At 39.8% G+C, this 27,443-nt stretch overlaps 1 protein-coding gene across 1 annotated transcript in view; it reads right to left on the minus strand.

Moving 5' to 3' along the window:
• Nucleotides 1-26,525, minus strand: part of TAFA4 (TAFA chemokine like family member 4) — a 337,297-nt gene extending 310,772 nt beyond the window's left edge. Inside the window, exon 1 of the mRNA XM_077451977.1 lies at nt 25,990-26,525. The gene's annotated coding sequence lies outside the window, so the exon portion shown is untranslated. The remainder of the gene's footprint in view (nt 1-25,989) is intronic.
• Between the last annotated feature and the right edge of the window lie 918 nt (nt 26,526-27,443).

A 27,443-nucleotide genomic window follows, 5' to 3' on the forward strand; every position in this document is an offset into this window, starting at 1 on the left:
GAATCGCAAAAAGTGCCCTGGTCAGAAAGGGGGTAAATTCTTCCGGGGCTGAAATGGTTAATAAAAAGAGTTTAAAAAAAGTGTGGAAACTTTTTTAAGAAGCCTCGTATTTATACATATATAGAGAGTTGCTATCCATGTTAAATGCCTTTGCAAACTAGAGGGTACTTTGTAATATTTGGCTCATCTGTTATTATGTGTGTTCACCATTATGTGGCAGGTACTCATTACCACACCTAAAATATTACATTCGCTGCAATTTTGTGAATTCATTTTCAAAGGTACAGCCCTCATAAATATGTTATTTTGTGATTTATGTATTTATTTTTAATAGCTTGTTGCAGTTGAGATATGATTAGAAATGAACAAAATTAAAATATTTTATTTACTCAAAATTTCAATGAAAATCAGGAGATCCTGTGAAATGTTTCCATTTTATTGAACTGCATTGTAGTTAAAGTAGACCTTTTTCCCTATGAGTTTTCTTGATTGGCGGTAAACAGTTATTCTTGATTGGCGAGAGGACCCTGATAAATTAGGAAGATCTTGCATTTTTACTGCAGGGTTCAAATTAATGGGGAAGGTGAAGCTAAGGTTCCTTTTGATGGTTTGGGTGCAAAGGGCTTTAATGGCCCTTAAGGGTTATGAAAGCCTCTCCAACTAACTTAAATATGCTTTTGTGCCAAAAATGACCCTCCTTAGCCCCATTATTTTACATTTTACAGGAGACAGAAAACAGGCAGGAAAAAAATGCCCCTGTAAACTAAAATTTTTAAGAGACAATACACAAATAACAAGTTGGTAAAAAAAAAAATTATATATATATTTTTTTCATTTATTAATTATCAATTTTTTTGCCGCAAGGTATTAATTTATTTTGAATACACAAATAACGATTAAATACACACAATAAAAGAAAAAAAACACAATTACTGACAATTTTTTTATGATTTCTCACAAGATGTACACAACTACCACCCAGGGTCCACACTTGTCAATGATTCACCTGGCTCTCTCCATGTCTGGAAAGCTATAATGTTATATAATTCTAATGCCGCATACACACGGCCGGAATATCCAATGGAAACAAGCTTTTCATTGGATTTTCCGACTGTGTGTATGCCCATCTGTCTTTTTCTGTCGGCACTTTGCAACGGTCTTTAGATTGAGAGCCTGTTCTTAATTTTACCAATGGAAAACCTTTCTATCAGATTTTTTGATTGTGTGTATGCGATTCCGACGCGCAAAATTCCTACACATGCTCGGAAACAATTTGACGCATGCTCAGAAGCATTAAACTTCCCTTTTATAGTGCCATCGAACGTGTTGTATGTCGCTGTGTTATTGACCGTCGGAATTTGGTGTGACCGTGTGTAGGCTGGACAGTTTGAGCGAAATTTCGTCTGAGTTCCAACGAGAAAACCATCAGAGCTTTTTCCGACGAGAATTCTGATCGTGTGTACGTGGCATTAGAGGTGTCTGAGCCCTTGTACACACTGTCCGAGATTCCGACAACCAAATTCGTCAGATTTTGTCTGACGGATTTTGTCCGAAACTGTTGCATACACACGGTCGGACAAAGTTGTCGGAAAATCCGACGTGATTACATTATTTCATTATGATGGGACTACGTTCAGGCTAGTAGCCAATAGCTTTGGTGTAGGAATTTGATCTGAGCATGCGTGGCACTTTGTCCGATCGGAATTCTCTACACATGATCGGAGTATGTCCGATCGGAGGATTTTGTCAGAAAATTTTACCAACAAGTTGGAAAACTTGGTCCGTCGGATACTCCGACGGAAACAGTCCGATGTAGACCACACACAGTCGGAATATCCAACATAACGGTCTGAACGGACACATTCCGTCGGAATCTCCGACCGTGTGTACAAGGGCTTATACCTTTTATGCCGTTTATGGCACACAATTTTTTTACTTTTTTTTTTTAACATCTATATATAATAAAATGCGGTGATTTTATATTCAGTGTGTTGCCCATCCCTGAAATTAATATTGCACTTAAAAAATTCCATAATCTTGTTGTGATATTTTTCTAGGCAGTTTTTGGCAATGTGGTGCATGGTGCAGCCCTTGAGAATTAATTAAGAAAATAAAATAATGTATAAATCTTGGGTGATACTCTAAACTAAATACACCCCTCAAAGAAAAAATTTCTTAATAAACAAATAGATTTTTTTATAGCAAATTTTGCCTATGCAGCTCATTTAGCAAAATTAGGTTTACTACAATCTCATCTCTGTGAAAAAATAGTAACACTATTTTTCGCTCATTGTAATAATTGAATCCATAAGCACAATGCAGGAAGGTTTCCTTTCCTCTGGAATATGCTATTCAAAACATGCATGTTAATACGTACCTCAAAATGCCTAAAACACAATGTAATGCAAGGGAAAAGGCACTGAAAGATGTATGCCCTTTTAAGAAGTGTGAAAGGGCGCTTACCGTGCACAAGCAAATGTGTTAATAATCAGTTTCTAATACTAAGGAAACAACATGTACACTGTACAGTAGGTTATTTGTCAAGTCCCTTAAAAAAACCAACCAGCTGTGAACTTGAATAATGATTTTTTTTTTAAGGGCTTACGTCTGCGCCGTGCAAATTACTGATTGTAATCTTGCTTACAATTTGCATTTAAATATTTTTTTTCTGTCCCGTCTGAGATTGAATAGACTACGTGTGACTAGAACAGAACAATTCAGAAGTAAATGATAGAAAACAGGGATTGGGTTAAACACAAGTCACAAACTACCCCTAACCTTTCACTATCAATAATTTTTTAAAGGATGTCTAAGGAAATGTTTGAAAATATGAAGCTTCTGAATTCAATATTTATTACCATTATATTTAACTACTTTTTTTTTGTAAAAGGAAAAATGTTGATCATCGGACCCGCTACCCCAAATACAGTGCCTTAAAAAAGTATTCATACCCCTTGAAATTTTCCACATTTTGTCACGTTAGAACCAAAAACTTAAATGTATTTTATTGGGATCTTATGTGATAGACCAACACAAAGTGGCACATAATTGTGAAGTGGAAGGAAAATGAAAATAACTGAAAAGTGTGGCGTGCATTTGTATTCAGCCCCCTTTACTCTGATACCCCTAACTAAAATCTAGTGGAACCAATTTCCTTCAGAAGTCACCTAATTAGTAAATAGAGTCCACCTGTGTGTAATTTAATCTTGTTATGAATACATCTGTTCTGTGAAGCCCTCAGAGGTTTGTTAGAGAACATTAGAGGACAAACAGCATCATGAAGGCCAAGGAACACACCAGACAGGTCAGGGATAAAGTTGTGGCGAAGTTTAAAGCAGAGTTAGGTTATAAAAAAATATCCCATGCTTTGAACATCTCAAAGAGCACTGTTCAATCCATCATCCGAAAATGAAAAGAGTATGGCACAACTGCAAACCTACTAAGACATGGCCGTCCACCTAAACTGACAGGCCGGGCAAGGAGAGAATTAATTAGAGAAGCAGTCAAGTGGTAACTCTGGAGGAGCTGCAGAGATCCACAGCTCAGGTGGGAGAATCTCTCCACAGGACAACTATTAGCAATGCACTCCACAAATCTGGCCTTTATGGAAAAGTGGCAAGAGGAAAGCCATTGTTGAAAGAAAGCCATAAGAAGTCCCGTTTGCAGCTTGAGAGAAGCCATGTGGGGGGACACAGCAAACATATGAAAGAAGGTGCTCTGGTCAGGTGTGACCAAAAGTGAATTTTTTGGCCTAAAAGCAAAACGCAATATGTTTGCGAAAAACTAACACTGCACATCCCCCTGAACACACCAACCCCACCGTGAAACATGGTGGTGGCAGCATCATATTGTGGAATTTGCTTTTCTTCAGGAGGGACAGGGAAGCTGGTCACAGTTGATGGTAAGATGGATGGAAAACAAATACAGGGCAATCTTAGAAGAAAACCTGTTAGAATCTGCAAAAGACTCGAGACTGGGGTGGAGGTTCACCTTTTGGAAGGAAAACAACCCTAAACATACATTAAATATGTGTCTCTGGCACTAACAAAATGTAATAGTGTCAATCTCAAATTATGTTTGCTGCAGTTAAATATATACCCCACCCTAGAGTAGGGTAATTAAAAACAGAGAAAAAAGTGATAACTGCGCTAACTTTCATATATCTTAAACATCACTAATTCAAAATTAAATGTGTAATTATTAAATGATAAATGTGCAACTTTAAATGTTGCTACCCTTAAAACAACTACCATCAAATGGTTCCCTATGTGCTTGCTCAGTGATACAATACCAAACACAAAAAGTTTTGGGAAAATCAAGAAGGGAGTGGTTATCCCATAGATCAGTGATGGCGAACCTTGGCACTCCAGATGTTTTGGAACTACATTTCCCATGATGTTCCACTACACAGCAGAGTGCACGAGCATCATGGGAAATGTAGTTCCAAAACAACTGGGGTGCCAAGGTTCGCCATCACTGCCATAGATGAACCAAAGGCGTACATATAGTTTACTTCTGGTGAGTGGCCAACGTATAAGGTGGTGGTGCTGTCACAAATTGGTGGAGTCACAGATGAATGGTTGATTTCACAAATCTACAGCTGTAATTGCATTGAATGGATTCACTGGGACTATAAAATATAATATATTTAAACCAATATCTTTTAAATCTTGGATTCTTTCCAAATTATTGGTTGTTTTTTGTTGTGTTTTTTTGATCTGCTTGGTGATTTATTGGGACACATGTTGTGTTTGGTATTGTATCACTGAACAAGCACATAGGGAACCATTTGATGGTAGTTGTTTTAAGGGTATCAACATTTAAAGTTGCACATTTATCATTTAATAACCCTAAACATACAGCCAGAGCTACAATGGAATAGTTTATATCAAAGCATATTCATGTGTTAGAATGGCCCAGTCAAAGACCAGACCTAAATCCAAGGAGAATCTGTGGCAAGACTTGAAAATTGCTGTTCACAGACGCTCTCCATCCAATCTGTACTCAAGCAGCAATGAACAATCATGTAAAGAAAACTTTACATAGAAAATAAAAATTTACAAAAAGCATTTTATTGCAGAACAAACATACCATGTCTCTTCTGCAATATAGGATTCCTAATTGCCTGTTCACAACCATCTTAAAAAACAGGTAATAACAATGTGCTGCGCATGCGCAAACTTTTTTTTACTTCCTCGTGTATTTGTGTGAGGTACACCATCATAGCGCAGCCAATAATAATGGCTAAAGATCAAAACCTGAAGGAGATGGGGAAAGATGTTGGTGGCAGTGGGGAAGTGAGTTAAACCACTAGCCGACCCCGCTCACGCAGATATACTGCGGCAGGTCGGTTCTCCTGCATGAATTGATGTACCTATACATCGGTTTGTGCAAGGAGGATAGCAAGCGCAAGAGCTTGCCAGTGGGTCACGTGGAGTCAATGTCCAACGGCGACCCACGATCGCAATGAGGAGAAGCAGAACAGGGAACTGCTTGTATAAACAAGGTGATTCCCCCGTTCTGACAGATAACAACAGAGATCTACTTTTCCCAGTGATCCGAAACAGTGATCTCTGTCATGTCCCAGTAAGCCCACCCCCCCCTACAGTTAGAACACGCTGAAGGAACACACTTAACCCCTTGATCGACCCTTCCCAGTGAAGGGAACACACTTAAGCCCTTCCCTGCCAGTGAAATTTTTACTTTGATCAGTACATTTTTATAGCACTGATCAATGTAATAATGTCACTGGTTCCCAAAAAGTGTCATTTGGGGTCAGATTTGTCCGCCGCAATGTTGCAGTCCAGTTAAAAATCATCACCATTACCAGTAAAAACAATAACAAAAAATAAAAGTACCTAAATCTATCCTGTATTTTGTAGACACAATAACTTTTGTGCAAACCAATCAATATACACCTATTGCATTTTTTTTTACCAAAGATATGTAGAAGAAAATATATCGGCCTAAACTGATGAATATTTTTTTTTTTTGGACCTGTATTATAGCAGAAAGTAAAAAAAAATTGTTATCTTTTACTAAAAACCGCAGAGGTGATCAAATAACACCAAAAGAAAGCTCTATTTGTGGGTAAAAAGGGCATCAATTTTGTTTTGGTACAACGTCGCATGACTGCCCAATTGTCAGTTAAAGGAATGCAGTGCCATATCGCAAAAAATGGCCTGGTCATTAAGGGGGCAAATCCTTCCGGCGCTGACGTGGTTAAGTAACAGACTTCAATAGACCAGAGTAAGCCCTTGTACACACGGTCGGAGAATCCGTCGGAATGTGTCCTATCGGACCATGTTGTCGGATAATCCGACTGTGTGTGGTATGCATCGGACTGATTCCGTCGGAATATCTTGTTGGAAATATTTCCAGACCAACTGGTTTGATCGGACATACTCCGATCATGTGTAGAGAATTTTTATCGGACCAAGTGCCACGCATGCTCAGATCAAATTCCTACATCAAAGCTATTGGCTACTAGCCTGAGCGTAGTCCCATCGTAACGAAATTACGTCATCACGTTCTGAATGATCAGATTTTTCAACAACTTAGTCCGACCGTGTGTATGCAACAGTTTCGGACAAGATCCGACGGACAAAATCCGACTGACAAAATCCGACGGATTTGGTTGTCGAAATCTCCGACCGTGTGTACAGGGGCTAAGAGTAATACACAACAGCAAATTGGAGAAATTCATGCCTATCTGAGTATGGTAAGTTTAAATGTTTGCTGGTTTAAATAAAATGTAGATTTTCATTTCCTGAAAATGTTGGTAAAAATTTAGGAGATTTATTCAAAATTTTGACTAAATGCACTGGGGTCAATTCAATTGGAAAGGAGACACAGAAACTTTGTAGAGCTTTGTATGGGAAAGGCCTACATGTTAAGTGCTAGCAAAAGCTCATTATTAGTCTTAGCTGTCCATGGGTCTTTATGTATTATGAGATAACTGATGCTCAGGACTGACTGTCTTTCTTTGGTGTGGATGCCTGCTGCTGGGTGAAAAAGCTGAGTTCTGACACAACAGTAAAAAGGTAAACAAGTTGCTTCTTTGTTTTATAGAACTGAAAAGGGGACATCCTGTTAGTCAGAAACCTACTTGGATTGTTTCTGGGTGTCCCTGTCTTGTGCATGGTTTACAGTGGCCACTACTAGTTGAGCCTGCCCCACTTTACAGTAAATAATTATCAACAATTCAATTACAAAAAAAAAAAACAAATAAAAAAAACGTTAGGGGGTCTATTTATTGATAAAAAAAAATACTGTACCCATGTGACAACCACTTGCACAACTGCAACAAAAAAATCACCATATTTTGTCTAAAATTATTTTTTCCTTTGATTGGTAGTGCCTTCTGGTGACTATAATATGGTAGTTTCCTGATTGAGCTATTTCAAGAAAAATACAGCATTGTGGCCACTAGATGGCTCTTACAATCATAGGAAATTATCACATTACACAAAATGCAGTAGTTTGTCTTTGAAGCTGTGTGAATATTTGTCTCATTCGTACAGCATATTTTTAAATAAATAGACCCCTAGGGGTCTTTTCATAAAAGTTTCTACAAATCTTTTATACAGGCTTCACACTTTTTTTTTACAGTTGAATCCAGTTAGAAACATGTGTAATTCTTGCGTAAATGTTGAATGAATCCTATGTAAAAACATTTATAAGTAAACTCCTAAGTTAAATTAAATAACATAAAATAAATACATCCCCTTAATAAAAAATTACTCTAAATAAAGAAAAATGCGTCCCATCTGTTTACGTAAATCCAATATAAATATATATACCTGACTCAGAAGCCTATATATATATATATATTCCAGACCAGGGAAGCTGAGACTATCACTTTAAAAAGGACTATAAGTCCCCAAAAGGCTAACAAAGTGACACTTACCACAAATGGTGGACACCTCTAGGTACATGTCTGAATGTCAGAAACCCAGGTTGCTTTGTGATGGAAGCAACAGACAATCTTTGTGGTCATTCCCTCCTTCCTCTTGCATTTGATTATTAGGTAGTAAGGCCACCCAGTGATGGGCCAGCCAAAGTACTGTATATGAGGTGGTAGGGAGTAGGCCAAAGCAGCTGACCAAAGGAAATGGTTTTGGTTTCCATATAAGAGAACCTGGGTTTCCAATTGAGATCCAAACAATTGTGTGTGCTGTAGATGCCTGCCTCTTGGAGTTTTTGAGGGATTGCTTGTTTTCTTTACAAATTAATTCCACCTTTCAGGCATTTTTTCATGTTACATTCAAATAAAGGTTGTAATATGAAAGTTGGTGCCATCCTTCAGACCTCCACCCTCAAACTGCCCCTTTTTCCCTTTAAGTGACATGCGGGGTACTTTTCTTTGCAGGTTTCTGTTGATTTCAGAATTTGGTTAGCCTGTGCATGGCTAGAGCCACATCTTCCATTCACAGATCTATTTACACAGATCTGTGATTGGTGGCTCACAGGTCCCATCTGCCCCTGTGTCCGAGGGTCTCTTAGTTCTCCATGGATCACCAGTGCAGTGACATCATCACACTTGTAGACAATTTTATTTTTCTGAATATATGAGAAAGGGGGGAAAAAACTGCGCTGAACCAAAAATAAACAAAAGAAACAATAGCTGCTGACACTCAAACAAAGTTTAAAGCAATATACAACAAATTAGTGCATAAATGATGAATGAATGGAGACATCTGTGAATCACTGACTCTCAGTGTCAGTCATTGTTTTTTTCCTCCAACTCTGAAGGTCCGTATCTCTGCATGCACTTGGGGCCGGAGGAATTGTCTGCAGGAGCCTGGGCATTGTACTTGCAATCCACTCCTCACAGGTCGAATGCTTTGCATGCTCCACTGCAAAAAAATAATAAATGCACACTTTTGCTTTTTTGCAATATTGGCACAGGTGGAATATGCCTTTAAAAGAGAAGTGCAGGATTGTAAAAAAATAAACATACATACTCACCTATGTAGATAAAACATCGATCCAATGCTGCAGCTGTCCCTTGCTGGCTTTTCACCGAGAACTGAGTGATCAAACACCGCTGGTCTTTCAGTTCTCTGGCCCATTCTGAACACAGTGCATTGACAGTTAGTCACCGCTCTGTGCTCTGCCCCTGCATTGCTCACTGGAGCAACATACTGAGGAGGGGATGGGAATGGCTGTCTCAGGCTCTTAGCCCTTGTACACACGGTCAGAAATTCAGACGGAAAATGTCTGATCGGACCGTGTTGTCGGATAATCCGACCGTGTGTGGGCTCCATTGGACTTTTTCCATTGGAATGTCCGACCAACAAAGTTTGAGATATAACATTTTCCCACAACATGATCCGATCGGACCTTGTCCGATCGTTTGTAGAGAATTCAGATCAGACAAAGTGCCACGCATGCTCAGATCAAATTACGAGACCAAAGCTATTGGCTACTAGCCTGAACGTTGTCCCGTCGTAATGAACGAACGTCATCACGTTATGAACTATCGAATTTTCCGACAACATTGTCCTACCGTGTGTATGCAACACCAGTTTCGGATTTTGTTGTCGGAATGTCCTACCCTGTGTAAGCCCATGTACACAAATAGTGCAATTTCAAAAAAATTCCAACATGCCCTATTAATCAAATTTGATTGCCACACGAAAAAGGCTGTTGCTGCAGACCACTTGTGGTGCAAAATTCAAATAAAAATTCTTAGATAAGATGTTCGAAAGAAAATTCTTTCAAAATTCGACCCATGTATGGCCAGCCTGTAAACCATAGGAGAAGTATGGCCAGTAGAGCTTTGGCTGTACTTTTCCTTTGCCAAAAATAATGTTTCCACCCTTATGCTAGTATGAATCAAAAACGAATGGCTTCCACCTAATGCTTATAAAAAAGGTATTATAATTTCTGGGTGCAGCACAAAATCACAGCTTTCCAATGCCTTAAGATTAGATTTAGATGTGCATCTAAATCTCCCTTGCCTCTAAAACCGAAACTGAATTTGGATCGTACTCCAGCTGCTACTCACAGGCAAGGAGTAAGCAATGAAATGCCTCCACACCGCCTGTTTTAACCCCATTTTTGCAGACAAACACATGCAACCGTGTGCACTGAACATGGTTACGGGGTCTTTGCGGTGCTTCCCTATTGACTTGACACACAAAGCATAGCAGCCATGGAATCTAAACATCCCTGTCCCTTGTCTATAGCAGGGGGGCGACTCAACTGCACATTTTTGCCACCCCCAGCCACAAGTCTAAACAAGGCCTAATGGTTTTACCTGTGTACAGATGCTGCATTGCCACTTGCACTGCTAGTCCTTTTGCCAGTAGACTGCGGCTAAGGACCTCTGCTCTGTAAAGAGGTAGCACACTCACTGCAACGGTCTGACATTCCTCCTGATGAGGCAGACCCATAAATCTGCAAACAGCAGGTAGCATGAGCTTTGCTAATTGCAGAGCTATAGGTCAGACTCATCAAGGTTCTGACTGCTGCAGATAGACCACTGCTTCTACATACAAAGCAACAGCCCTTAGCTGAAGGCTACTGGTATGGGACTGGCAGTAATAGTGGCAATGTGGCATATGCACACAGGTATGATAGCTAAGATATTAAAATGCTGTTATTTTGCTGCAACCTTAAATATTGAATGCATTGTCCATATGACTTCAATCAGACCCTAAATAAATTAAAATAGAGGGTAACAGTGAGAATTCAACCCTAGGAATAAAGTCTGCACTACCTTATATAGTAATATTTTTATCAATGGTGCATAGTTAATTACTCACTAATATTTTTTATTAATTTTTTTTTTTTTTTTTGTGTTTAATATATAATTTAATTAAATCCACTCACTCAAGTCGTTGAAAAAAAAAAGCTAGAACAATACTGGTCTCCAGTACCAGATGTTAAGCTCGGCAGATTTTTAAATAGATCTTCAAGTTTTTTTTTTTTAACAATGGCAGTTATAAATAAAATGCACAATGCAAAAACTGAATACAGAGTGTACTGTACACTGATTGAAGATATCTTTGCACTTGCATATGCATGAGTTCTGCTTTTAAACAGGGTTTTAATAATTCACTCAATGCGATTCATCTAGATAGTTATTGGATTCTACATGATCATTAGGGTTTTGCCTCTATGTTTTAACATTCATTTGTGAGGCATTTGAATTTCGCACTATAAAGGTGAACGTGATGTTTATTGTTGCTTTTAATATGTGTCACGTTGCTTTTCTTTTATTTTGCTATGCAAGCTGATGTGAATGCATCTCAAATGTAGTTATCAATGCCATAATGACACTTAATGGCTAGTGCATAGAACATTAGGAATGAAGGGAGCAGCACAGAGTCCCAAAATTTATAAATTCCAATAATTTTTTCCTTTTTGTTGGCTCCCTCTTCTGGTCACATCCGGACATGCATGACTAAATTCAGCAAGTGAACTGTGGGAGAAAGGGGATGCAAAGAATGCTAATGGAAATCAGGAGACTCTTTATAGTTGGGGAAAAATTAAATCATCTGTCCTGTTTGGTGGTCTGTACACTTGAAAAGGATAAGGTAGACACAATACTGCATTCAATAACACATTCTATCTTTGGTGTTTTTATTTAAATAATCCCATGACCAAATAGTAGGAACTTGTGCAAAAACTGCATAAGTAATAAATAGGGATGTTGGTAGCTATGTGACATACAATGTTCTATTGCACCCATGTAACTTTGCCTAATAAGCTTTCATAAAAGGACAACCTGAACTGATGATAAAATTGACCTTAAAGCAGAACTTCGGCACAAGTGGAGATGCCTCCTCGGTAGCTCTACCTGCCCTCGGGTACCACCATTATGGCACATATACAGATGTACCCCAGGCCTTCCGGTCCTGGAATAACCTGTCTGCACATCTGCAGGTTGAGGTGATTTTGTTGCACGTGCAAAGATGGGTAAGGTTTCCCTGGCATTCCACTCATCACAGATGAAATGTATCTCCATACGTTTGTTTCCTTTATTCACTCCAGCAATAATGACAGGAGTCATTTTTTTTGGGGGGGGGGGGGCTTCTGTTCTGTGTCCTTTCCCAGCAACCCCCCCGATAGACCCCACCACATATCCCAGAGGCTGCGGGAGCCCATTCACAGAATTGGTAGGGGGCTGTGGGGCCTCTGCCATTATTGGGGTCCAGGCTGCCTGAACCTGAAGAAGGTAGGTGGTTAAAGAGGACCAAGATGGTGGCAAAAGTGGATTGCTACAGGACTATGATGAACTCACTGGGCAGGTGAGTGTTTTTTTTTTTTTAATTCAACCAGCATAACATGTAAGGAAAGCTCAACTACAGGCAAAAAGCTAAATACACAATCGCAATACATATGTTTTTCCTGCCAAAGTATTTGCATTTCTGTCCATCTACTTCTTTGATTCATACAGCTCTGCTGCACAGCAATGTCCTGTCTAGCAGGGAAGGATACCTAATATTTCTTCTGCTGTAGCTCAGTGGTACTTATAGGTCTCCTCCCCACCCCGCAGCCTGTGACTGGACAGTGAAAAAAGAAGTGGTAGACCGATGAGCTCATCTCCCCTTCAGTCTTCTCTCTCCTCTATCAGCATTCTCTTTACACTGCAGCAGAACTCATTTGCTCCTTGTGCTACTTGTCCCTTTCCCTACTGACTATTTGCATGCATTAAAAAAAAAGAAATACAGTACCTTTAATGATGTATAAATGAATACAGAGCTGCATTTGTGTCTTTAATACCTGCCTGGAGTTCAGCATTAAACTGATCTTAGATTGTTCTCAAGTCCAAGACATTTTTTTTGTTTCTGAGTCTGAAGCCTGGGCACACTACCTCCTATTTAAGCTGAGATGTCTACGGTCTCTGTAACCACTCCACTCTTCTATTCTTTGCACTGTGTTGTTAAATGTGTCCTTTCGTGTGAAGAACTGTTACATGTGGCCAACTTGGTGTGAAATGTTTTTTTTTTTCATAACAGTTTTCCCCCTACCAGCTGTTTTATCTTTTAATATACTGTATTTTCCGTTGTATAACACACACAGGCGTATAACACGCATCCCAATTTTAGGAGCGAAGTTTATGGAAAAAAGCTTACATTTTAAATAAAGAACTTTGAAGCAAAATTAGGGTCAAAGCTCATCAATGCACCCTGCTCAGTGCCCATCTGCAGCCTCTAAATTGCCCATCAATGCACCTTGCTCAGTGCCCATCTGCAGCCATTAAATTGCCCAACAATGCACCCTGATCAGTGCCCATATGCAGCCATTAAATTGCCCAACAATGCACCCTGCTCAGTGACCATCTGCAGCCATTAAATTACCCAACAATGCAGCCTGTTCAGTGCCCACCTGCAGCCTTTAAATTGACCAACAATGTAGCCTGTTCAGTGCCCATCCGCAGCTTATAAATTGACCAACAATGCAGCCTGTTCAGTGCCCATCTGCAGCCTACCCTTTCCCATCATTGCAGCCTTGCCAGTGTTGGATCATCCCTGCTGTCTACGAGGGAAGAGGAGGAGTGAGTGGTGCTGAATTACACAGAGTCGCAATCTCCTGTGTACCCGGCGCTCCGTCACTCACAGCCATACCTCTTGGCCCCACTCATATGATAGACAGAACAGTGGCCAAATGTAGGGCCAGGAGGCATGGCTGTGAGTGACGGAGTGCCGGGTACACAGGAGATCACGGCTCTATATAATTCATCGGCACTCGCTCCGTTCCCTGTGATTTTACCCTAATTTTAAGGGGGAAAAATGTGTGTTATACGCCGATAAGTACAGTATATGTTTTCACCATGCAGGTCAACAGTTATTCCCTGCTTTATAAATATTTCTTATTTATTTTGTCCAAGTTGGTATGAGTGTACTTGTCATGGCAGCATTTTCAGGTTATAAAATGAGCTGTCGCTAAATGTATGTTCCTAAAAAGTCTATACCCATTGCAATCATACTAACACTTTATAGTTACTTACTTTAAAATGTATTTTTGGGCAACTTAGCATGAGTTAATGTGACTGAACAGCTCTCCTTATATACTAATTGCACTTCACATGTGTGACATGTATCTGGTCGTATGTACTCTAAAAATAAGCTGTTTAATTAACTCACCATTGTGACAGCATTTAACCCATGGCCAAGCATGGGCAATTTTGATGTATTGTTCTCAAGTGCTTTAAAGCCAAGCCTCCTAATTGAATATGTGGTATGTCCACAAAATGATGTGCTAGGCTTATAGCATTCAAACTGCCAGCTAAATACAATGAATGTGTACATTCTTACTATTATATTGGTATTCTGGGCAGCTCGTCTTATAATTGGCACACCGCATTGCCTGAAAGATCACTCAGCTACTCCACGGTTCACTTTTATGCTTTCTGGATCTTTTTCTTATTAGCTGAACAGAGGTGATGGCGTTTATTTCATTATTCGGTGAGCAGTATTGCTGCACCACCTGAAATTGTATAACTAAAGGCAATACTTTTTTTTTTTTTTTTTTCATTTCAGATACAGTGCAGAGGAATTAGAACACCTGTCAGGTTTTTATTATTGTCTGTGCCACCCTATTTATCTTGTTTCCCATTATCACCAATGGTGAAAGAAAAGACTAAATTTTGGGTTGTCACCAGAACAGAAATAGAAGGAAAATCATCCAATGGGGACACTCAGTTGACGCCGGTGCCTTACTTTGGCGGAATTTTATCTTACTTCCTGTTTTGGCTATGGGAAGTGAAGCCATTAGAAACCTTCCCAGTGGGATACAGATGTCAAAAAATAAAAACTGACATTTTATAAACTACCTTACTCTATCCAAAATAAAGAAAAAATCTTTCACTTCTACTTTTTGCATGGCAGTGTCAACTGGAATATACTGTATATAAGGAACTCCAAAATAGATATCAGTTCATCCCTGTGCCATGCTGTGGTCCGATCTGACCTCCTCTATGGCTCAGCTTAGACGTCTAAGCCTTGGGCCGATGCTTTTTACTTTGTCCATATGGAAGAAATGTCACAAGAGGTTCTCTCTCTCTTCTCCATGCTCACCCCTGTTGAATGTCATTTTTAATCCAGACGTGCCTGATAGCCTCTCTGTGAAGAATATGTTTCCTTGGTACAGGTCAGGCATCTTCCAATTACGCCACCTGGTGCATCCGGTGTCTCGCAAATTCCTATCCTTCCCAGAGCTTCAGGATAAATATGACATTCCGGATCGGCTCCTCTTTTCATACCTTCAATTTAAACATTATTTTCATTCCAGATCTCCTGACCTGACTTTGGCCAACCCTAGCACCTTTGAAACTTTGTGCTCCCATGGTCCCTGTCAGAAAGGACTTATATCCTCTATCTACAGTATCCTTCACAATTCAACCTCACCCACCGCGGAAACGCATCTCTATATGAGGAGATGGGCCGCAATTTTACCAACTCCCTTAACTATTTCTCAATGGCAGGATATCTGGACTTCTACTTCTAAAGTTTCTAGATGTGTGGAGCAGAGAGAGACGGCTTATAAGATACTAATGTTTTGGTACAAAACCCCTGAAATGTTACATAAATACGATCACACCGTATCTAAGCTGTGTTGGAGGTGCTTACGACATGAGGGCACCCATTACCATATCTTCTGGAGCTGCCCTTTGATTGTACCTTTTTGGTCTATGGTCCGTTCTCTGCTCCAATCTGTTTTGGAGATAGATGCTCCGTTAGACCCTAGTCATTACTTGTTAGGCTTGCCTATTGCGGCGCCATCTAAACACGCCAAGAAACTGACAGCTTATATCCTCCTGGCTGCTAAGAGAGTGATTCCTGCTCTTTGGTTGTCCCCTTCCCCTCCATCCCATCCACAGCTAATTTCCGCCATTGCGTATATACGCAGGATGGAACATATGACTGCGCTAGTACAAGACTCCCTACCCAAGTTTTCTAAAATATGGGACAGATGGGATAGTTCCGCGTTCAACCCTGAGGCAACATCCTAACTTGTGGCTATTTACATTCGGGAATGTTTTTCTCAGGCTTGTTCTCGGGATTCTTAACTTACGTCCACTCCCACGAATACAACTCTTGGTTTATTCATGTATCTTAATCAGCGGTCCCGTGGTGTGTCCTTTCCTCCTTACCCTTTAACGTGATGTATCAAGAGGTTAACATGCTGTATTCCGCCTGCGGCGGTTTTTTCCTGTTACTGTTGCACTGTCAATCTTGAATGTCTACATTGGATGTACAAATTTATCTGCTGTACAAAAATCTTTTTTCAATAAATATACATTTTAAAAAAAAAAATTGATATCAGGAAACCAGCCAAAAACTAACACTTTTCTGGAAAGAAAGCTCACTTCATCAGAGCTGCAAGAACTAGAGAAATTATAAAAAAATTCTATTTGTTGGTGCTACTAACATAATGTGGCTATAAAGCAAAGTTTAATAGTAGCCCAAACGTAGTAAAATGAACCATAATTATTCAGTGTTGTTTGTTTCTTTGAGTCTTGTAGCTCTGATGAAGGAGGTATTTCCTGACCTCTGAAAAATATAGACTTTTGGTTTAGTCTACCACTACCTTTTTGTCACTACTTACATACATTCCAACTGGCTCCACTGGAGACTCCACTTCTCTCCCTAGCAACCTTGGCTTTTGAGTTATCTCAATTATTCTTAGCCAGTATTTGGAACTATATATATTGTATATATATATATATATATATATACTATATTACCAAAAGTATCAGGACACCTGCCTTTATACAATACACATGAACTTTAATGGCATCCCAGTCTTAGTCTGTAGGATTCAATATTGAGTTGGCCCACCCTTTGCAGCTATATCAGCTTCAACTCTTCTAAGAACGGTGTCCACAAGATTTAGGAGTGTGTCTATGGGATATGTTTGACCTTTCTTCCAGAAGCGCATTTGTGAGGTCAGGCACTGATGTTGAACGAGAAGGCCTGGTTAGCAGTCTCCACTCTAATTCATCCTAAAGGTGTTTCTATCAGGTTGAGGTCAGGGCTCTGTGCAGGGTAGTCAAGTTCCTCCACCCCAAACTCGCTCATCCATATCTTTATGGACCTTGATTTGTGCACTGGTTCGCTGTCATGTTGGAACAGGAAGCCTATTACCACAAAGTTCGGAGCATGAAATTTCCAAAATGTCTTGGAATGCTCACACCTAAAGAGCTCTCTTCACTGGAAGGGGTCAAGCCCAACCCCAGAAAAACAACCCCATACCATAATCCCTCCTACACCAAATGATTTGGACCAGTGCACAAAGCCTACCAATCGACTTCTGTACAACTGTCCTATCGGATTTTCCCCGTTTGATCAGTGCTATAGTCAACAATGCTAATTAGTGTATTCTGACAGCGGGGAATTCTCCCTACTGTCGGAATACAATAGCTCAGCGGGGAAGATTCCCCCATCTACATCGAGTGTGGACAATGGATCCTGCATTAGTCTGGATGACGCCAGGAGGACCATAAACCACTGGAAAAAATACAATAATTGTTGCGCTAAGGTGTTTTCTACCATGCAGGGTTATATCATCTGCGAAATAGGGGAAGAGTTAAAATGTCTGAAATTATGAACATATTGTCCAAAATACTAGAAAGGGTAAGTAGCAGAAAGTGAGTAATTGAATAAAAATAATGTTTTTTTACAAAGACTTCTGATGAGGATGTGAAGTTTTTTAGAGGGAGTCCATAGCGTGGGTGGTTTACCACAGGGAGTGTAGCTGGTACTGTGAAGGCAGTATGCTAAAGGGTAGAAGAACCTCTGGGAGAAATATAAAAAAGAACAAGCAGCGCCAACCTAAGTGCAGCAGTATTTAGATACGTTAAATCGAATGGTAATGCACTTACTCAAGGTAAGGTGAAAACAGGCACATCTTATATTATCAAATGTATGGCAGGAATCCAAGGAACGAACATCCAGGTAATGATTCAGGGTCTTGCTCGGAGGTGCCAGTGGTTTCCGATGTCCCAGGCTTAGACTGCAGAGCGCAGGAGGAAGTTGTCACTCAAGGTCCACTGGACCATAAGGGAGAAGACGCTGCAGGGACTTTGTCTAGCAGCATAGAGGAGTGGAGGATAAGAGTAAGTAAATCTAGCTTTCTATGCCCACTAAACAAGCATGATCCCACTGCAAGGGACAATATTTAGGTTTCCTGGAGCTTTAAGAACTACTGTAAAAAAAATTATACCATTCTTTAGTTTAATAAAAGCTATCTGTGATGGAATGTCATTCTCTCCACTCCCTTTCTACAGAGGCCATGTGATCATTGCCTTGTAATATGCTCATGTGACCAACACCACAGAGAGCCCTTAGCACCAGATTCTGCAGCAAAGCATTAAAAAAACGTATTTTTGCATTTATACACTTAGGAAACCTGTGAAAAGAAAAACACAGGTGCTACTATTCTTGAGCTGGTTTTAAAAGGTACATGCCCCATGTCTGTCAGTCTTATACAGTTTTTACTGTCTAATAAGCCTCTGACAAGGTGTGAGCATGCAGCCAAGCAGAAAAGTTTTGCTTATTGTAGGTCAATGACTCACTAGCTACTGAAGCCAGGATCAGAATAATGGTTCTGCAGGTTCTCTTTAGGGGGGCACTTTGATTAAGATAATGTTTATTTCAGCATAGCACAATACAGATCTATATTAATTGATTTGGGCTGGATCTCGAATTTATGCATACAAGGAGACTGTTAAAGCATGAACAAAGTTAATACTGATAACTTAAAGTGAAACTGACATGGCCTAATCAGGTATTGACTTTTGGTCAAGTCAGCACTAAACAACCCTAAGCCAAAGCCTCTTACTTTCAGCTGTCAAACAGCAAATCATCAGTGGCTGGGAGTAGCTCTGCCTTTACGGGAGCTCGGCATGGCCTTGGACAAAGGACCCTATGTGCAGACTGAGCCCAGGATCTAAGGTGGCCTGACAAGGACACAGATGTTGATTTGTAGATTAAAGGAGGTACTTGCATGTTACTTGCATGCTTGGCAGTATTGTTAGCTTGCGTACTTTTAAAGGCATGCTTGCTTTAAGTACATATCCTTTTGTCACCAACACAGTTCAAGGTACTGTACCATAGTGGCTATCAGACAATAGTCATTTATATAACAGCTGTTACTTTTATTTTAAATAGGACTAACATGAAATATACATAATACATATATAAAAGTAAAAACTGTTCTACAATAATTTTCTTCTTTTCATAAAAAAAAACACTTATACTAACATTGATTTACCAATTAACAGTTTGAAAGATAACAAGTGACTGTGTCCCTCTGAGAATTCTCCAGCAGTGAATACTTCAGTGCCAGTTTAAAATTCTACAATTAGTGATTCCAAACTTTAAATAAATTATAAGCCATGTGTATATTGACCAGAGTTGACAGTTATCCACTTACCAATGTAGGTAGTGGCTCACTCATTTGTGCTGTCAGTAAAGATGACCGAATTAGGTTACAATCTGTATCTTCTTCACTGAACACTGCTGGGAGACAGATATTGGCACTGACTCTGCCTATATGTCTAGCAGGATCCAGCGATTGTTCTGTATCTAGCTGATAGACGATGCAAGCACAAAAACAGCTGGACTAGAGGCCTCTTTCCTTGAGAATTGCGATTGGATTATCTGGCTTGCATGAGCACGTCTCCTATCCATACAGTGCTGGCCTTATGACCCAGCCTTGTATATATCACAGCAAGGGGCAAAATAAAGCTTTTATAGAGAGAACTACAAAAAAAAAATTCTCAGCGTGAACTTTGCAAATAAATTCATATTGCTGAGTTCTTTGTAGGGTAAGCTAAGTCAAATCAGTGCAGAATGCTGTTGAGGATACATAGAAGTAATCCTGATGAACTTGTATGCTGCTACCGTATTTCACAGTAATCATAGATTTAGTAGTGTGGTCAAACATGCAGGCATGTTCAGACTACCCTGTAGGACCAGGGGCTGTTAATGCCTATTAATGGCTATTAATGCCCATACATGGGAGACCGGAGGGAAAACCAGATGCTGCAGGTGCTAGAAGGGTGGGGGTTGAAAACAAATAATCAGAACTGTTTTTTAATCTAGGTGATCAGTCAGTCCCCCCATGGCCAATGGACATCTACTGGAGCCTTTGGCGTGAGATCATTAACCAATCTGTCCAAAAACATTTGGATCAGATGACTGCCACCTCAAGTCTATGAAGAGCTTCCAGGGCCATGAAAGATCTATTAATGTTGACTTTTATGACTGTTTTAGGCAATCATTTGACTGTATATGTGTGAGAAAAGGTTTGAGAATGGAATCGTTGGAATCATTGTTAACCAAGCTAGTTGGAGATTTTAGGGCATTCTTCAACAGACCAGGAAAGTGTAGAGATAAGTCTATTGAAATCATACCGAGAGCAGAGAGATGGAGGGAAAGAAATCGTAAGCTGTAGTTCTGTAGTATTTTGCTGCCTACGTATGCACTTTGTTATGTATTAAAGAAAAGAATATATATATAAAGAGGGCCCCTATGAATGAGTAATCTTTACAATGATATTCTCAGCAGTATGACTGGTGCAATCACCACTTGTCTATGATTAACCAGTAAGGTTTTTCTGTATGGTGGTAAAAGGGACTGATTTAAGAAAGTAACCTTTCTCCTTAGGAACATTTCTAGAACCACATATGTACCACCATCAAGAGTTAGAAAAGAAAGCTACAGTAGATCCATTGGTAGATCCATTCTTGGCATAGAAAAGCATATTGCTCATTGCCCTTCATCATAGAGATATCTGTCTAAGGATGGCTATACATGTCAACGAATTGTAGACAGATGATTTAGCAAATTATCTCATTAAAGGATCAACATTGTCAGCCAATGAAATTTGACAAAACATTTGGACCAGTTGTGTAGGATTTCCCAAAATGCCTTAAATATCAGATGTGAATGTCCAGTTAGGGATGGATTGATCAGAGGTCTACAAGTTCTTTTCAAATGATCAGATCCCTATATTTGCCAACACTTAGACAATTATTACATAATTAAATTTCACTATAAAGTCAGACAAACCAATTTAGTCACCGACAGCGAACATGACATTGGAAATGTCAATCTATCCACATTTTGGTATTTTCACATGAGGCAACCTTGATGAAAGGCAATAAAAAATATACCTTTTCTTCCCTTTCTGCACACTTTTTTCCTATAAATGACTGGGTCAATGACTGCAAACTCAAGGACAGCAAGTCTATTCTGCGCTGCCTTCACCGCTCATACACTTGAACCACATCAATCAAACAATAACTTCATTTTTTTTTTTCCCTGCTGCAAAACAAAACACATTCCGAGAGAATAAGAATTCTAAATATAAATTGGCCCACATCTGCAAAATGAATACCTCGCACAAGCAGCCTGTGTCACGCTGGAAAATGAATATGTAGTGACCTTTCCAATGCCATGCTTCCCATTATGCTCAACTATTAGAAAACACGTTTCCTTTTTAATAATGAGGTGTGCTTCTATTTTCAAAATATATATTCAAGGATTCTGTTTGTTTATGCATGATGCTGCTCATATATATAAGTATAGCCATATAATTATTAGTGTATGAATGGATGGAGGAAAATAGATAGAGGGATCTCAAATAGATGGCTAGATAGATAGTATATAAATGCACATGCTCATTAATAGTATTACATATATTTTTAGATAAGATTTAGCCATGCCTATTTATATAAATGTGGTGCTTTAGATAATAGTTTAAATGCATAAATATTTTCACTATATAAATATACTTATTATACCTATATGTGTGTCTGCATTTTTGTGTATGTATGTATATATAAAATGTTAATGCACAAACTTTCATGTAAGTTTTTTTTTGTAATGCACACATGTAAAAAGAGCTAAATATTTTATCGTCATTCATAATGTCAGTATATTTTTGTGTGTATTTTATAAAAAACACACTCATGCACATTATATACACTACAGTGTACATGCCTGCATAAATGTTAAATATTTGCAATGCAAATAATATAGTCGAATACAATATATGACTTTAATAGGATGGACACAAATTGCCTGCAACTCTGTTCTACATACAGCCTAAAGAACATATTCAAATATTGACTTACACATTCAGAAGCTAGCCTTAAAAATATTAATTATGTTTAATCAGCCTGTTAACTGAAGCCATTAATCTATCACTGCGCCAATCTGATTTAATTATGAAATCTAGCAAGCTAACATGTGTGCTTATGACATAATCTGTCATAATCAGTGTTTGTACCTGAGACAATCAAAGTGTGCACAGTGTCTACAACTTTGTCTTTATTACAGTGCACAAAATATCACAAAAAGTTGCTAAGATACTGCTTGATTATATATTGGAAAAGACATACATGGAAAAGAGTACTCCAGCTGGCACGCTGTAACTGAATGTAGACCTCGAGTCTTAAGGATGGGGCATACTTGAAAAAGCTACTTGTTCACTGTAAGGGCTAATGACTTAGGTGACAATGTGTTTTAATGCTGCTTTTAAAACTGTATTTACATAATGAGACATAGATGAAATGTAATATTCTATTTAGAGTGGCTTTTTTATGATGGTCCCTTTAAGAGTGGATGACAATGACAGAGAGATGAGTGGAGAGAGCGAGAGAAAGCGAGAGAGGATAAAGGGGAAGATGGAAAGGAGGATACAAGAGGAAGAGAGGGATAGAGCATGAGAGACCAATAGAGTGAGAGAAGAAGAGACAAAGGGATACGTGGTATAGGAAGAGGATGTAAAAGAGGGAGACAACAGAGGGAAAAATAAAGAGCAAGAAGAGGATAACACTAAGGGAATGAAAGAAAGGCAAGCAATGTAAAGAGGACGAAAGATGAAGGATGAGAGCAAGAAGAGTGAAGTGAAAATGAAAATAATAATGGAAATAGGACAGAAAACAAGAAAAAGAGAGTCAATTGGAGAGAGGTAAAGAGATAACAAAAGGCAGAGAGAGGGTCAAAACAGAGAAGTTGTAAGACAGAGGTAGAGTAAGAACCAAGAAGAAGAGGTACAGAATAGAGTAGAAGGAAAAATTGCCAGTGTTAGAGGGGACAGAAGGGAGAACTGGAACCTTACGATTATCCTAACACTATGAAGGGGTATAGGTGTATATGAACAGGGCGTCTGAATTCTTAGTGCTGGCAGCTTCTCCATGCCAAAGGACTTCCACTGTCTCCTTGGTTTGTAACTGAGGGAATCTCAGATTGAAGTGCCATGCCAAAATTTAGCTTTATTGAAAGGTAAGATAAAAACTTTATCACAAAGCCAACTCAATTCAGGGGTCAGAGGACACCTCCTTCATCAGGGCTGGAAATGAAAGGTAATATATACTGGATTTATACGAAAAAAAATGTAACCAAACTGTTTAAAAGCAGAGTCCATGAGCTGAGGGGGGACATGGGCAAGACAGAGGGGAGGGGGCAGAAGGGAGCATAGAGATAAAGTGCCAGTGAGAGAAGGGGACAGATGGGAGCAAAAAGAAAGGGTGCCAGTGTGAAAGAGAGAATGAAAGGAAGGGAGGGCTATAAAAGGGACTAGAGAGAAAGAGTGCCAATATGGGGGGGGGGGGTTAAAAAGAGAGGCTATAAGAGGGAAGCAGAGAGAACAAGTGGTAGTGTGATGGGGCCATAAGGGAACAGAAAGAAACTGTGCCAAAGTGAGATGGGGACAGAAGAGATAAGAAAGAGAAAGTGTCAGTGTGTGAAAGAAGGACAAAGAAGAAAGAAGATAAAAAGAGAGAAAGGGTGCCAATGTGAGAAGGGGGGCAGACATGAAGATGAGCAAATCTGATACAGTGAGAGAGAGAGAGGAAGAGAAACAGATCAAACTTTTTTATTATTATTACAAGCCTCTGGGAAATTATTTAGTGTAGACTCTAGGCAGCAACGGACCACTTTCAGCACTAGCTAGTGGTCAGCAGCCAGTCTATCTCAAGCTACAACACTGTATGCTCCTACTGCAAAGCCCACAGTACTTACTCCATTACAATAGATATCAAAGCCAACAGATATAATCTCCTCATCCAGCAGCTGTTCTGAGCACTTCATCTACCTCTATAGACTAGAGTGCAAATCAGAACACAATGAACAGAGCGCAGCTGACCTGAGAGAGCATGCCTTGCCATCTGATTCCCTTTTATCCTGCTGACTCAATAGCAGAGTAGACCTGTCACCTCCCAAGGCTGCCACAGATACAGTTGATCTATAAAAGGATAATGAAAGTGATCCTAGAGGCACTTTCCTTGCAAGCGCAGAGAATCGGTCAGCTGTCCTGGAAGCAGCTTGTCCATTTCATCAGCCTAGGGACTGTACAGCTGGTCCCAGCACCTGAGGATGCAACATCCAGCCCAAGTTAAAGGGGCATCACCGTGTATATTGCTAAACTTATACGATGGGTTTGATAACTCATATTCTACTATAAATCCTGATGTAGTTACCACAAGCAGTAGTCCATTAAACCTTAGTGCAAAGCGCCTTAATTGCAAACAACTGCTAGCTATATACATATAAAAATATAATTTGCAGATAACATGCTAAAATAATATAGCACTGCAGCAGGCAATAATGATGTTGTGTAGTAAAACATAGTAATCAAGCAGATTTTACACTACACAATAAAAAAATATACTTTTCACTTTGCTCGATGAAATAAGTGCACCAGGGCAACACAGATCAAGCAGACAGTGAGCATAAAAAGCCTGGCAGTTACTTAGCCTTCTATCCACTATGGAATATAGACGATTCAAGGGAACCAACCTAAGGGCATGGAAGTAAACTACAAATATAAAGTACCTTTACAAAGCATGTACCCTGCCTTGTAGCACTAGGGTCTTCGGTTTTGAATCCCAACCAGGACACTATATGCATGGAGTTTGCGTGTTCTTCCTGTGCTTGTGCATCCTCCCACACTCCAAAGACATGCTGATAGGTTAGTTGGTTTCTGTCTAATTTAGCCATAGTATGTGTATACATGCGTGTGAGATAGGGATCTTAGATTGTGAGCTCCTTGAAGACAGGGACAGATGTAATTTTACAATATATATGTTAAGAGCTACGTAAATTGTCAGCGCTAAATAACTGTAATGACAAAACAAAAATAAATGTTCCCAAAATAAAAAAAAAATCATCTACCTAGGCACACACAAATCTATTTATCTATATATTAACATATTAGTCACACTTCATTGCCATACTGCTTTGGCAGACTGCTACTATAGAATGAATTATACCCTTTTGCTATAAACACTGGAGTATGTTTCTTATACTCATTAATGAGAGACAAAGCCTCCTCCATCTACAGAACAAGTCCAGTTGACTGTGACTAACTACACACTGCTTCTATAGAAGTGAAGGAGTTAAGTGCATTTTACAAGCTGTCCTTTATAGACATATAAAACTTATCCTAACTCCCTGCAGACTTTCTAGAGATGGTGTATGGATACCTTAGTATATACAGATCCACAGGGGCATTTTTGGGGTCCTTGGAGAGCAGGGGCATACAGATTAAAATATTGAAGGATTGCTCAAATACCGCAACGACTACTGTGGATCAGATCTAAGACTAATATAATCTTAATAAAAACATGAATTGATCTAAAAAAAATATATATATATAATTGTAACATAAATAAGGGATGGCTTGAAAAGTAGGTATATTGTTTCAAAATTGTACAATGCATAGAATGTAGCATGCCCATATTGCAAAGGAGCACTCAATAGAAGACCTGAACCAAAAAAAGAGAACAGGGGTACACAAATTAAAATGTTGAGGGACTGCTAGAATACCACGATGACTACTTTGAAATAAATCTAAGACTAATATAATCTTAACAAAAATATGATGGATTGAAAAGTAGATATTGTATAGAATATATCATCTCCACATATCAAAGGAGACCTGGGGCGCTCAGTAAAAGACCCAAGGCAGGTGCGCTGTTGTCAGGGTCTAGCGACACCCCTGCAGATCCCCAAAACTCACCAATGAAGGGGTCGAGCTTTGCTCCTCATCCCTAACAAAGGCAACCTTCAGCCATGCAGCCGTCCAGCGATCAGTCTCGTTCAGCGGAGCTGTCCAGCGTCCAGATGGTGCTGAAATTCATTTGCCGGCTTTAATTCTCCTGGAGCTAACCGGGGTGTCCATGCTGTAGGTGGATCAGAAAGTTGGGCTCATCCAAAGTGGTCCCTCCATTCCCCAAGACTGATGATAATAAAAAAAAAGTAGAAGTGATAAAGGTGTATAGCCCAGGTGTAGCATGCACAGGCAGCAATGCTGGCAAGTTTGATGATCACCAAGAACTATAGCAGGCAGGTGTGAACTAGTTTCTGTGTTGTAAGAGAAGGAACCTCGCAGAGAAGTAGTCACAGTCCTCAGTGTGTGGTGCAGATCAGGCAAGCTGCCCCTGTGCTCCTGGAGCAGAGATGTCAGTTACCAGCAGCAGAGAGAGCCACAGACAGATGCTTTGCTTTGAATCCAGAGTGACACTAACAAGGCTGCTGTGCACATAGGAATGATTGGACTAGACAAAGATCAGTCTGCTGTTAGGGCTCCTCCTTGCAGCCTCCTGCCCTCCCTTTCTACACAGTGTCATGTTCCCCCTTTCACTATCTCAGGCTCAGATACAACCTCTTGCCAGTGCTGATGTGCCTCTGAGCTGGTATGCATGCTCCTGGGGATGCAAACCATTTGTACCAAACACTCCATCAAGAGGACTCCACAGACTATTGCTGGAGGTCTAGTGTCCCTTGTCTCGTTTATTTTTTTAACAGGCATGGTAATACGATTAAATTAATGATCCAGAAAAAAAAAGTGCAGTTTGAGTTTGGAGACACTGGGGCTGATTAATTGCCTACATTTGTGATTTTAGAATGCCCTTGTTGCCGCACTGCATCTGTCAATCTTGGCAAGTGCTGCTACAATAAAGATCGCACCTTCTGTACACATGGGGAGGCTTGGGCACAATGGTGACAGCAGCTTTTGGCATTCTATGTTTATTAAAGGAAACCTGCATTGACAGAAATGCATAGGCTGCCACTGCTGACCTCCCTCAAGAAATGGTATTTCCCTGGCTCTCTCTGTCTTCAGTACCTACTCAGTGATCTGGAAGAAGCATGCGGTATAGCAAGTTATGGTTAACCCTGATTTCTGCATACTAGCTCAAGGTCAGTACCTTAAAGCGGTTGTAAGCCATGGCTGTTGTAAAAAAAAAAACATATTCAAGGCAATGGCATAATGTGCTAGTTGGCAACCCATGCTAGCATATTATGAAATCCTCAGTGCTGTACTGTCACTGCTGAGAGTGCTGAAATCTCCCCCCCCCCCTCATCTTTCTTCCAGGTTTGCCCACTCCAACTATGTGATTGGCCAGAGCCGCGGTGACATCATTCCAGCGAATGCATGCAGGACCTCCGGTTCCAGCATGAAGCTCTGAAGGT

Source organism: Lithobates pipiens, unplaced genomic scaffold (genome assembly GCF_037356315.1).
Source record: "Lithobates pipiens isolate NorthernLeopardFrog02 unplaced genomic scaffold, aLitPip1_a1.2 Scaffold_23, whole genome shotgun sequence".
In the NCBI taxonomy this organism is placed as follows: domain Eukaryota; kingdom Metazoa; phylum Chordata; class Amphibia; order Anura; family Ranidae; genus Lithobates; species Lithobates pipiens.